The sequence below is a fragment of the Zonotrichia leucophrys genome, chromosome 1 (assembly GCF_028769735.1).
Source record: "Zonotrichia leucophrys gambelii isolate GWCS_2022_RI chromosome 1, RI_Zleu_2.0, whole genome shotgun sequence".
In the NCBI taxonomy this organism is placed as follows: Eukaryota; Metazoa; Chordata; class Aves; order Passeriformes; family Passerellidae; genus Zonotrichia; species Zonotrichia leucophrys.
Window position 1 is genome coordinate 21,129,351 of NC_088169.1, and position 14,500 is coordinate 21,143,850.

Genomic DNA, 14,500 nt, shown 5'->3' on the forward strand with positions numbered 1-14,500 from the left:
TTAAAGATGCCATACAGTTATTAGAGCTGTAACGTCCCCATGTGAGGCATCCATTACGTATTGGGAATCAAGTACTCAGGCTGTACTGCACCTCCTAGTACAATTCAGAAGTAGTATTTAACATAAATGAGAGAGTCAGAGGGAGCATTTTAAATATTGGAAGACTTTTCTAATGTCAGCTCCTTTACTTGTGTGGCTTTCCTACAGGTTCTTTGGAGACTCCTCTTTACTGTGTGAGCGTTTTCAGAATTGCTGGCAATTACACACCAAATGATAGTATTTCTGCAGCTCTGAATTTGTAATCCAGTTTTTTGTCCAGTTGTTCATCCACTGAAGACAGATTCTTTCCTTACAAAACTGTGTTATGCAATGAATGGGGCCAGAGGGAAGAGAAAGAGAGAGAATACCATATACCTTGAGCCAACAAGGAAGACAAATACCCTTGCGTTATATAAAGCTGTAATATTATAATGTCTCTGTTCATTTATGTTGAGCAAGAATTAAACTCCAATTTTTCATTTAAGTAATTGCAACCTTGAGGATGACGGTTTTACATTACTATTTTGGGCATATACCCTACTAATAAAAACACTGGGTTTAGATGATAAATTTGTTTTGAACGCTTTCCATTAAATCTTGATGATTCACTCCTGTTTGGGAATCTGACTCAAGTAGTTTGGTTTTAAAAGACCCAAGCACTCAGACATAAACTGTGCAGCTGTGTGAGCCACACCATACCTGTGAGTGAGTGATCACACAGAGCTTTGGCACGCGGGGCTCTCACAAGTGCAAGACCGTGGGCGTGTGCTGGGTGTTTCGGTTTCCCGTTTGTCTCTTCCTGGCAAGTGGAAAGGTCGCCTTTGTTCATGGAAAACCTCCTCAGTAATTCCTGCTGCCTAAAGCAGCACCTGCTACTGCAGGCGATGGTGATCGACGACGCTTCCCCCGCTGATGGCTTAAACCAGCAGGTCACTCATGACTGTAACAGATGTCTCTGCATATTTATGTAAATGGAGGTCTTTGCAACCCTGGTAAGCCTCTTATTATCCCAGGCTGTATTTCATCAATAGCTTGGATGCTGGTTTTTCTTACGAAGCCGTAGCTTGCTAATTTGGCAGACATCTTCCTCAAATACTTGAGTCTTAATTGTTACAGTCTACATTTCATGGAGAACAAGAAGAAACAAAGTACTGAAAATCATTCAGTCTCCGTAAGGAAAATTTCATCTCCTTTGGAAAGGATGAATGCTTTCTGCTAAGATTCTGGCTGAGGAGAGCATCAGCTGTATCCAACATCCATTCCTGTCACACATGCCACGTATTGCCCTGGGAAGCCACTCAGTCTCTGTTCTCCTCAATCCCTCATCTGTAAAATGGTCTCAAACTGCTCTGCCACACGATTCGGAGACTGGAAGCACGGGTAGTGGTTAGGACTGAAGCTACCAAAGCTGGAAACTTCATGCAGTGAAAGCACCACTTCCAGTATAACTTTATTCACACTTCTTCCAGATAAACAGACTTGGACCTGAATTATTAATAACCTCCTGTACCCTTTTTACATAATCATTGCTGTACAATGAAGAACAGGACAGACATTCACAGCAACAGTTAAGGCCATTTTCATCTCTGAGTGCTAAAAATACATCTGTATCGTTGCTATGGCCATGATAGTAATAAATCAAAAGATAATTTGATCGCTGTGGGTTGAAAAAAAAAAAACACCCCACTTTTAAAAGCATTTTAAAAATAGCTGCTTCAGAGTTTGGTGGTAGGAAAGTTGGTAAAGATGAAACCGCTTACAAAAATTCAGTTTCAGCAATGATGTACTCTGTGGTAAGATGAACTTTATTAAAAAAAAAATCAAAACCTTCAAATGCCATTTCTGGGTGCATCCTGACAATTTTAGATATTAACATGGTATTTCCCACATACAGAGGGTTGCTTTGGGAAAAGGGAGGCAAGGGAAAGGAAGATTGCTGGGTTTTGTTTGTTTTCCTAAGATAACTTTTCTTAAATTAATTAAAATCTGAGAAAATCAGTGTGATTGCAAAATAGTCTCCCAGCTCCAGGAAAAAAACCCTCTACAGCAGCTACCCTTGTATCAGAATCCCAAATACACCCAGTAATAGTTGAATTTACAATGCATTTTCTCTGAAGTCAGTCAACAGGAATTACTTTGACACATGTGTCAGATCATATCTTTATACACACATTGTTACCGTGCCACAAATAACCAGATGATCTCCACTCATATATTTAAGGTTTCTTCTCTCCCACAGATGTCAGTGTAGCAATCAGATACACAACTGTAAAGCTTTTACCCGTCCAAAGCAAGACACAGATTTTGCCTTTTACCCAGAGAAATCTATTAATTAGAAATCTGGCTGACCACACTCCATTTCATTAATGCTCTTTTGATTCCCTTCTTCTCTGCAAATAAACAGTACAAATAAAACTAGCTAAAAAAGACGTGGTGGGGAGGAGAGGAACATAAGGAACAAACAACTAGCCTCTCCCTCAATATATCTTTTAAATGCAGAAATGTAAACTTCTGTAGCAAATCACAGACACTTTCAGTCACACTGTGATTGATTTATTTCTGCTAATTGATGGTCTCCTTTTGTTACTGACAACTGGTATTACCTAGATTAATAGTTTTTTAAAAGAAATGAAGTGCAGTTTATAAACAATACTGATGTGCCTTTGGAGACATTTCACATTGAAACCAGCAATAACATCTTAATTCTTCAAAATGTCAAGAGGATTAACAAAAAGCATTCAAATGTGTTTGAACTTTCTTTACTTGAAACACTTTCTCCTGCAGCCAATTACACATAATGGGAAGTTCTATTTACTTCAACCTCTAAAAATTTGGCTTGTGATCCTGTAGATATTTAAGAATGCCCCAAAATGTGACCTGAGCCAATTAACACTTCCCAAAGTATAATAGATGCAAAACATACAAACCCTATCTGTGGATGGATGGGTTGTCAAGATTATTCAAAATTAAATCAAACACTTATTTTAAATAAACAACTCTTAGTTCTATCAGACAGGTTTGCAGAAGTGCTTCCCATATAGGGTTCAAAATCTGGGATATTACCTCAAACACCACCATTGTGCTTCTAGGGCTGCTTGTCTTTTGCTGAACTAAATGTTTCACCTGGTGCTGAGCTGGCTCCAGTGGAGCTGGAACTGCAGCACGCCTCCCTGTGCTTGGGCAGCCAGGCCAGCCTCCTCCAGAGCAACCACAGCACCTGGCCTGGCTCTGCTGGGCACCCCATACCACTGCTCCCAAATTAAACCTGCCTGGAGCACTGGGAATCCTGCTAATGGGCCACACACGTGGCTCTGGAGAGGCAGCCTCATGTACAGCCATGGCTCAGCACAGTGACAGCCAGGGCGGCTCAGAATTGTTTATTCACATCCCATCATCCCCTTGCTCAAAAGGATTGCTCTTCCTTTGCCAGGCATATTTTAGCACTGCTGCCATAAATAAGGGAGATCTGGCTGAAGAATCAAGGGAAAATGATCTTTTCAATTTTGAAATAGCCTCTGAAGACTCAACTCCTCTGCCTCTTTTCCAAGTGATGGTCACTGGGTCCCCCAGGGCCATGTCCTGCCCTCCAGGCCAACCCCAGGGCAGGGGACAGCCAAGGTTATTCTGGGAAATGAATTTACAGTTGCTACTTGAACCAGCATGCCATCCATAGAGACTGGGAATTACCAGTCAGTCTTCTCCTCAGGAAGACAGAAACAGGTCAGACCTTTAGGGAAAACACCTAAACTAAAACCTAAACCTGAAACTTAAATAGGAACTTGGGCACTTCCCATCTGTGCACCCAGCCCTGCTAACAGAAATTTATCAGATGGCTGTTCTGGCTCTCATCTTACACCTTCAAAAATTCTGCAAGCTCCAGTCTGCTTTAAATGAATGGTGGGCAGTTGTCAACTTCTTGGGAGAGATTTTTTTGGGGGTCATTGTGGTAAAATAAACACGATACTCCCTTCTTCCCCCATGCCCTCCTCTCCTCCAAACCCCAGCTGAAGCACTCAAATTTTCATTTATCTCCTGCAGAGATAAATGAAATGTCTTTTCACAACTGAAAAGTTAATGATGACAACATTGTCATTAAAATGACAGGGAGGTGTAAAGAGAAATTGTATTTGCTTTGGGGGAAAAAAAGGCAAAAAGCAGAGGTTCCATAAAAATGAAAACATTCCAGAAAATTCAAACATTTAACGTTGTGCACTTGATGCCCTGCTGCATGGGAACCAGAGTTCACACACTCATGCTCCCATTTTCTCACCCAAGACAGATCTGTGCACCAAAGTGCATCTCTCAGGACCTAAGACAGTCTTCCCATCTCAGAAAAGAGAACGTGAATGTAATTACTGAAGCGGACTCTAGGAAGGCACCGTGGCAGCACAGCCAAATCAATGTGTTACTGTTTTGTATATGCTCCGTAGCTTAATGAAAAACACTTCCCAAAGCCAGAAGCCACTTCTCACAAAATGAGTCATTTAGGCAATCTCTGTGTTTTCTGTTGAAAAATACTTTCATCAGAAAGTTTCAATGAGCCCTACGCTTCTGTATTTCTGGGATGTGTGTTAGTGTGGAGCCAGAACAGAGGCAGCAGCCAGCAGCTCTTCCCCAAAGGCCAACGAGCTCTGCTTGGCCCTCACCAATGCATTCCTCAGTCTTGGCTTTTATCACAGCTGCCTCTCCTCTGGAGAAACTCCAGCATGCTGCTTTCTCAAAATGCCAAACCAAACTTCTGGGAGAGGAAAAGAGCAAACTCTGCCTCTTCTCCCCTCACAGTCTCTCCTGCCATTTCATGAGCCTAAGGAGCAAAATGTCTTTTCTTCACAAGTATCCTGACAATGGAACTGAGACCATCACACTCCTCCTTCTGGTTACAAGGTATAAAGCACAGAAGAATGATTCTTCCTAACTCCACTATTAGCGACCAAATTAACAGTGAACCCTTTTCAAAATGCAGCTTGAGCAAGCATGACTTCCTGATTCCTCCTTGCAAGGCTTGATCAAGACACCTTGCTTCAAAACCATCAAATGTAAACATAAACAGCAACCCATTCTAGAGATCTTGCACTTAAGAAAGCAAATCAAGATGTGCTCCCAACAAGAGCTGCACAGTATCTCCCTGGCCTTTCTTAATGAGGACACAAACATGTTAACCATCTTCACTCTGTAAATGATAACCACATGTCACCCAAACCATTTAGTGACAAAAATGAGGTGATTCAAATATCTCAGATCTAATGTACCACACTTGTTACAAATGCTCACAGACGTGAGCATCACTTACACTGTTAATATTTTGAAGCTTTCTTTACAAGAGCAGTAGCATATTTATTGTTTTGGGGAAAACAAAAGCTGAGATTCCCCAGAAGAGAGTGATTTCCTCTGGGAATGGTTATTGAGTTGTGCAGTATGCACTGTCTCACTTAGATGTCTCTCACCCATGTTAACAGCACATCACTAAGGACAGGGACCTCAATGGCAGAAGGCAATAGGCTTGTCAAAAATCCTGTACTGCCAAATGTTAAGCCCGGCTCTTATTTTGGTTTTAAGTCTATTTATTTACAGTGACCTTCTGTTGATTTTTAAAAGACCAAGACACTAAACCAAAGCAAACCCAGGGAGCCACAGCTCATTCCTGTCCTCACTGCTGCCTGTAAGACACTCACATGAAAAGTTGTAACCACTAAATCTGTACCTGAGAGCTTCAGAAAAAGTTGGTCAGGATATAATAAAAGCTTGCCTTGGGTCCTGACACATTAGGGTATCTCATTCTACTAGCCAGTGAGCTCAACCATATCAGTGTTCCAAATCTGGTGCCAATCAGAGGAAAAGGAGGAATACCATCTACAGACATGTGCCAGTGATCAATTAACCTGCAATTCTGTCTTCAAGAGGTCACTCTTGATGAATCAAATGCTGCATGGGCAAATCTGGCAAAAATGAGGTTTGCATTTCAATAAAATCAAAATGTTGTTCAGGGAGAAGGTTGAATTACTATGCAACATCTAAAAAGAGTTGTCTTTGAACAGATTATTCTTTTTTTGAGTAGTAACTGTTCCTACTGTATTTCTTGTTTTAAAAATCTGCAATGAATTATCAAAATGGTTGTCCTGTCCAGGAAAAAAGGTTAACAAAATAACACATCATCCAGTAAACTATCAAAAAATAAAATCAAGGAAAAAAGTATCACAAAGATATTTATAAAAATCATTTGGCCAGTTAAACACTTTGGTGGACATAATTGCAGAAACTTTATTTCTGCATGAATACTACTTTTCAATAAATTAGAAATTACTTTCAAACTGAAGAGCCATTTGGAACCAAACCCACATCTATTTATTTAAAGAAAGGGCAACGAGAGATATTCCAACAATTTGTAAGTGCTATTCAAACATTTTTCAATTAATCAACAATTCCCAGAGCAAAATAACTAATCATCAACAGAAGATAAGCCTTTAATCACCAAATTCCCAGAAAACTTTACTTCCTCTATCAAAAGGTTCTGAACAGTGCATCAGATCTTGCATAGTTATAATCCCTTAGTTTGATCAGGTTGTTTTTCAGTTCTCAGCTGGTTTGCTTAATTACATCAGCTTCCAGCATTTCAGTTCTAAGAGTTCAAGTGGATCTTTTCCAACTGCCTTTGCTGCAAAATGAAATGGGTTTTCCAGTATTGATTTTTCCTCTTTGTCTCTTTGCTAAGGGGAAAAAGGAAAAAAACGCACATTCGCTCTTCCTAATTAGTGCAATTGTGTTTCACCTCTTTCATAACTTTGTTCTAAGATGAGGCACCTTCAATTTTTTTAAAAAACAGAAATGTCATTTACATGAATAGATTATATGGAAAGCTCTGGAAAGCCACAGAAAGACAAATGGGAAAGCAATGGTTGACAGTAGACCTAGAGCTTGCAAATGAAATGAAAATAATTGTTTTAAAATAAGAAAAGAAGGAATTACAGAGGCTTGAGAAATCAAAACACATGATTGGATTTAGTTTGAGAACCAAGATACCTCATCAGTCTTGGAACAACTGAAGTCAATTGGGAATGCTGCCACTAAACAGAACCAAGGATTTTCTTCCTTACATGAGCACAAAATTGCAATTAGGACCAACCCAGGGACAATGGTATGTGTCCACTCATTTCAAACCAATTAGGCCAAAATGCATGATTGTCTGATGGTGCAGTAACCGATGGTCTGTGTGCGTTTCCATGCACGTCATACAACTAAAATGTGCTTTAAATCTTACATGTTCAAAAACATTAAGGAAGATTGCAACTTTAAAGAGATGGCACAATTTCTCCAAAGATAACTTCTTTTCTTTAATTTTTGAGAGAGGTCTTACGTCAAATTTAGCTTTTCACTTAATATACCTGGATTTTCAGTAAAACCTCAACAAAACATTAGCATTTAAAGTTTTCATCTTTACTTCATATTCAGAGTTTTGAGGTGAAATGAATGCGATGGCATGAGTTCCTAACAGAAATGACTGTACCTGATCTAGATGTAAGATAACACAGCTGAACTTTTAGAAATAACATTCCCCACAAAAATCCAGAATAAAGTGTAGGGTTTTTTTTTCAGTTGGTGTTAAATAGTAAATATACAGTAAAAGAAATGTGAAGTATTTTGATTTCCGAGCTGGTCTGTAAGAATGGGCACTGGCAGGCATCAACTGTGATGAGACAGGCCATGGTCTAGTAGAGGATTGGCTTTGAGGTGACACTGTGTTGCTGGGACAAAAAAGGAGCTTCCAGAAACCTCCAAAAGGCTCAGCCACCTGCTATATGGGCAGTGGGGATTACCAGCCATGGCACCTATTTTAAATGAGACAATTGCAGGGCAAGGAACACAAGAGTGATGGGCCTGGAAAGACAAATGAGACACAGTCTGAAGGATTTGCCCAAAAGACAGAATATCTGAATAAGGCTTTTTTGATTATTTCTGATTTTTATCTTTGCTGCTAAAAATGGTTCATCTGGTAGCTGGGGTCAAAATCTTGATTTCTCCAAGCACATCTGAGTGCCCCACTGCAGAACTGGGCTGTGCATTGATTGTGCTCCTTATTTTTGAAGAGTGAGGTAAGGATAAAACATCCATGTGTGTTTTTTTTACCACATTCCTTACACAAACTGTTTCCTACACCACCCTGAGGGTAAATTCCCATTACAAAACCCAGACCACCACCACCTCATGGCTGCAGTGGTGCCAGTGCCCAGTACAATGGTAGGTGCTTCCAGAACCCAACATGCTACAGACACGTGCCCTGAGCACTGCCAGACCATGGATGTGGCATGCAGAGGAGTGAGTGCAAAGGGCTTTGAGACTTGCTCCTGCACCTTGTCCCTTTGTCCCACAGCTGTGAGGCAACCCCACAGCTCTCCAGGCAAGTGGCAGCACAGACACAGCACTGTCACCACGCAGGAGGGCCTGCTCATCCACTTACCTGCAGGTTTGTGTGCTACATCCTCCACAGGACCTAGATACCCAGTAAATCTTATTTCAATTCCATGCCTAAATGAATTTCATCCTGGCTTAGTATCCCTCATGACACCTTGACACAAGTACAGTTGGAGAGAAGCTAAGAGTGAAAACCATTCTGGTACTACTGTCTCATGACAACATTGATAACTTGCATGATAAAGGCTTCTCTTGGACTTAGCAAAGCTCTACCTGAGAGGAACCATCACAAATCTGTGCTAGGCTAACCAGCCTAGAGCTTTCTAGCCATGCAGGCTGGCCCCACACAGCTGGGGGTTCCCAGAAGTAAAGGACAGAGAAGGACCAGTGTTGTCCATGGCATGTGGGAGGTGGAGATGGGCACATCCCCGACCTCACAGTCTGGGATCTGCCCATAGGAGAGAGCCACCAAGGTCCAGAGAGCAGCAGGGAGCTGCAGCAGCTCAGCCAGCTCATGTCTGGATGGCCTCAGGCAAAGGGAATGTGCAGGGATGTCATTAAGGGAGTGTGTTTTTATTAGTTTCTGCTAATAAGCTCAGCAGATGTTACTGGAAAGAGTTTGATGTTATTTTTCCATCATTTTCAACGGTTTTTTCCCCCTCAGAAAGCAAAGGGAGTAGATCTTGCCACATATTTCAACCTTCCCTTGTTCCCCCTGTAGTATTGTCAAAAATATATCTGAAGATTTTCTTTATTTTTATTATTATTATTACTGTACAAAGGGAAAAAGCATTTTCCCCATTTGTCTATAATTCCAAAACAGCTGAAAGGATTATACTCCAAATTAATGAGGAAAAATACTTTTAAGACTCACAGCATGGAAAATTTAACCCTCCCCAAAATAAGTATTTTTCAAATTTTAGAATATATAAAAACAAAGAACTATAATGGAAACTATTTCAAATTTTTATTACGGCAGTTTCTATTATAAACTATTTATAAAAATTTTAACTATGGCTATAAATACTTCATGTTTTCCCTTAAATAATCCTAAGAGAACGTCAATGTTAAAAGCTGCAAGGACAAAGATTACATAGGGTGGCACAGTGGAACAGAAAAATATATACATAAATTCAGCGTACATCACTGCTGTGTATTTAGTTCTTAGTGAAAATCTGTTGCAGCGTTTTTTTTGTGTGTTCATTTTTTTAAACATAGCAATAGAGCCTAAATTGGTTTGAGTTTTGGATAGGGGTTATTAAATGTCTCAATTTTATGGATGTTATAGGACTATTTTCCTTGTTGGAAGGTGGAGAGGGGAGGAAGATGGATGGAGGGAAATAATTGGCATTTAAAGAATGCCTGTAGAAACTTCTAAGCAATCACTAAAGTAAAAAGTTTGTGTCTAGGTTATTCTTATGCATTCACATTGCTAAAGATGTTATAGAGAATCTTCCCATTAAAAATCAATTCAAAGAATTAAGGGTGAGAAATTTCTGTCTAATAAAAACTACCTCAATCACCAATTTCAGACACTGATTTGTCTTCAACTTTTCCTCTCAATGTTCTATAACCAGGATTTAAATAGCTAAGAAAAATTAATACACAGTGTATCCAGTAATATAATCCAAGTTGTACAACACTTTAACATATATTATCTGCCTTTTCACCCATCCTCCCCCCTTTAATGCTGTAATAGTCCAAGAGGGGGTGAGGCAGTCTCTTCAGTCATTTCAGACTATCCTGGCTTTTTGGGTGAAGAATGAACACCACAAAATGACAGAGATTCACATTTCTGGTGGCAGCATCATGAGGTCCTACACAGGCCTAATATAAATAGCAAAGTCCATGGATTAAAAGGCAATGCTAAGAGGAAAGCTTTCTAACCTCCTTTTAGAAAAAGCCATACAGCCTAGAAAGTAAGATGAACTAAAAAATCCTTTGGGAGTTAGAGACAGACATGACATAATCTAAGGTTTTCACAAAAAAATTCAGTTAAATACTTCTCAGGATGGATTTCAATATATTATGACACAGCTATTAGTTAGCTCAGATTAAATAAAAAAAGCACTCCCCTGCTTTAAAAAAATCAAGATACAGAGAACTGAAGCCTTAAATCCATACATAGAGAGTTTGAGAAGCTTTTAAAGGTTTTAATCCCTGGACAAGAATCACTTTATCAGAGAATAAAATGATTCTACATTTTTGGCCTTCTCTCTAAGGAGGACTCCAGGGAAGCTAGAGGTGATCAGGAAGGCTGAAGTAGGTGTCAATCATAGGCTTGCTATTAGAGAAATATTATAAAAGCTGCTGAACACCAGCAGGATTTTGGATACCTACAGGCTGGGGGGGATCTCAGGTGCCAGCCCAAAGCAGGGCCAGCTCTGAGGTCAGACCAGGCTGCTCAACAGAGCTCAAAACCCTCCTCAGACAGGGATGGCCCAGACTCCTGGGGTGACCTGCTCCTCTGCCTCACTCCATGGGAACACTTTGGGAAAAGCTTCTCCTTAAACCCAGCCCAAACCTGTTGTAATTTGCTCCTCCTGTCCCATCCCAAGGACTCCCTGTGGGTGCTGGGGGCTGCCAGGTGCTCCAAAGCCATCCCTTCTCCAGGCTGCCCCTTGTCCCCCCATCCTTCTCACAGTGCCAATGTCCAGCCCTGCGTCCTCCCAAGCATCCTCCAGCTTGTCACATCTTTCCTGCGCCAGGCGACAAGAGCAGATGCAGTGTCTGGATTTGGTCTGACAGGAGTCACATAGACAGGGACAATCCCTTCCTTGATCAACTGGCTGTGCTCCCTCTCCCACTGCCCAGATTATTTGTGTCTTCCAGCTCACACAAAAAGAACTTAAACCAGGGCTATAAAGAGGCAAAACCTCAATACGACTCTAAAATGAACATCAGTACCAGCAAAAATTCAAGGGAAGCAATTTTTCCAAACTGGAAACAATATTACTCATTGTCCTCTTTACTAATTTTATTTGGAAAAAAAGAAATTTTATTTGGAAAAGCCATGCAGGAAGGTAGATAGGGTAACACTCCATACTGTCATGCCTATTAGATCTTCTAAGGATACTGAAACCAAGTGGGTATTTCAGTCATCCAGCTCCTGGAACATAATTCTCCAAGCCTAGTTAGCTATGAAATTCCCTCTACAAGGCATAGGGAGAGTTATGTGCCTGTTCCAAAGATTTATGTGTTTTCCTGTAGACGTGGATTAGACACTTGTCTGAGACTGGGATTCATTGCTTCAAATTTCCGCTCCAAATCCAGGCTCCAATCTGTATTTTTGGCTGTGGAGAACTGACTCAGAACTTTTATTTGAAAAGGGAAAAAAAAGAAAGGAGAAAGGTGGCAGTGGAAGTGGTATAATAGATTTAAGAGACTGAAGATTAAAGTATTCACTGAAGAATTAGCGGGTTCAAAGTTGCATTTTCCAGCTCCCAGGAGAGCACACTTCACACCTGGTTACAGGTTGCTGAAACAAAACCACTATGGAGCAAAAATTGAGAGACTTAAAAGGACCAAGAAAAGCAGCAAGGATCTGTAACTATTCTTAATTAATAAATCACTTGTTTATTGCAAGTATCTGGCTACTGAATCATATACATTTCAATATTTTTCAGCATCAATGAAAAATTGATCTAAATATGAGCATTTGTCCCAAGATAAATTTTCTTTCATCTTTTCCACTCTTCAGCACTCTTTTTTACATATGTTTTACATTTCCTTATTAAGAGAAGATAAAATTGGTCTCCTTATTTCTACAAGGGCCTTTGTAGTATTATGCAAGGAGCAGACATCAACACCTATATTTAAACATTACATATTATAAGCTTATATTATCATTTATAATTTGACTCCATTTTAACTATTTGGACTGTAAAGCTCCACAGTGAGTCTTTTCCTCAGGCAAAATTTTTTTTTCTGGAAGGCATAAGCAAAAATATGTCAGTCGTTTCAGTGTGAAGGTGGAGAAAACCCATTTTGCCAATATTTATACAGTTTCAATATTTCAATGAGAACTTCCAGTGCCTCTATATTCTGGAGCAGGGATTTGGCAGAGAGGCAGGTCTCCTGGCAGAGCCTTTGTTGTCACACTGAAAATCCGTGCAAATTTGACTAAAATAAAGCTTTCTGAAAGTACTACTTGTATACACATTGCACAGGTTTGTTAGAGGCTGTAATTCAATTACGAAAGTATTTTCCTTGCATTAACTTTGCTTCCTGCTCAGGAAGGCAGGGCTATCTCCGACAAAGGCTCCTGTCAGATCAGAGCCTTTTTACACAGGGGAAAGCAGCCACAGGCGGATGGCCAGGAAAGGGTGACAAGCTCTGGGAAGGGCAAAGGGCATCATGGCCAGCTGAGATGGCAGTCTCAGATGTCTCATCCCACCAGACAGCAGAGAACACCTTCTTCCCAACAAGTTCTTCCCAACAAGTATTTCAGAGGAAAGAATATTATAATAAAAATATAATTTTGAAATTTCTCTGCCGCCCTTCACACTAATTTTTATCAGTCACTTTTTCCTGCAGATCTTTAATGCCCTGCAGCTCTATTTATTTACATCTTACTTTTATTATTTTTATGAATCAAGGATTCTTCTCCTAAGCACTCAATTATAAGACTTAATTACTTTATGGACCTATTTTAAAAATTTTGAAAAGTATAATTTAAAAAACATAGAGGAAGATTTTTTTTTCCTTCTCCCATTTGTTTCTTTCTCAGTTAAGCACAGACTTTAATAGCATAGCTGTTTGCTTACAAGCACCTATATTTTACTTGGATCAAATTTAATTTGAAAAGTGCTGAAATTTTCAACTCTTAATAAACTGCTAATATCAATCAACTCCTTTGACCATAAGAAATGCACACAAACATTGTTCAATGTATACTTATTCTAAGGGACTGCATTCAAAGTCAGAAAAGAAACAAAACTTGTTTTTGCCAATGTTACTTATAACATGGCTCTGCTGCCAGTGAGGAATATTTTGGTACTATAAACTAGAAAAAAGCCATCAAACAAAATCCATTAGTGAAGAGCCATCACCTAAGTTTTTTACTGACTACCAACTACAGTGTTGGCCTGGAGCTCTTGAGAAAAGGGATATTCTAAACTCTAATGCCTGCAAGGAAAACCATATGACTCACAGTGATGCAAGAATTGATTCTTTTCTCTCCTTTTTACATAAATGCCTCACAATTAAACCTGATGTTTATCAATGCTTACAATCCAAAGGACAAGTTTGCCACATCAAATACACTGATGAAGATGATTCTACTTCCAGTCAAAAACCTTGTGAAAAAAATCTTAAAAACAGAGAAAGTTTCACCTTTTCTACATTTCATACTAATACATCACTGTTACCTGACTGGGTAATAGCTTTTTGTTCTCTTTAGGAAATGGAAAATAAGACTGGAAAAAGGAAAATACTACCGCAGGTATTTCCTTAAGAAATGTTCCTTTTTAGCCACTGACACTTTAAGCCCTACCCTATGCACAAGTCTTCCATGACTATTAAAACTGCAAAATACTCTCGAAGACATGCAGTCACTGAAATGTAATGGAGACCTTTTAAACAAACAACCTTAAATTGTTTTATTTTGTGTGATCTAACTAGTAATAGGATTGTAGCATGTCTCTTTTTAAATTCTCAGCTTTTCAGTTTTAAGACCTGACATGGACATTCCAATACAGCATTTATCACACACCCAGATCAAGCAATTAAGACTTTTCTGGGAGAGGGCAGGAGTTCAGGCACATTTCACTGAGAAAAACAACTGCTTATAGCTAGTAATAAACTTTGCATTCCTTTTGGAAGGAATGCTATATAAAATGTAGCAAAATAAAACAATACAGGGTTTTTATATAAAATCAACAATGATAATGATAATCCAAGAAAAGTATAGTTTTATGCACATGCAAATGGCAATTTTCACATTAAGAGATGAACCTCCCACCTCAGAAGCTCACAGTGTCACCATTAATGACTTTTTACTGTTCAGTATTTTGAAAGAACTCTTAAAACATTAACAAATACATCTTAAATGTGT

At 39.5% G+C, this 14,500-nt stretch overlaps 1 protein-coding gene across 1 annotated transcript in view; it reads right to left on the reverse strand.

Annotated features, from left to right (window-relative positions):
- TBL1X (transducin beta like 1 X-linked) overlaps positions 1-14,500 on the reverse strand; it is a 188,333-nt gene that overhangs the window by 50,024 nt on the left and 123,809 nt on the right. The window lies entirely within an intron of this gene.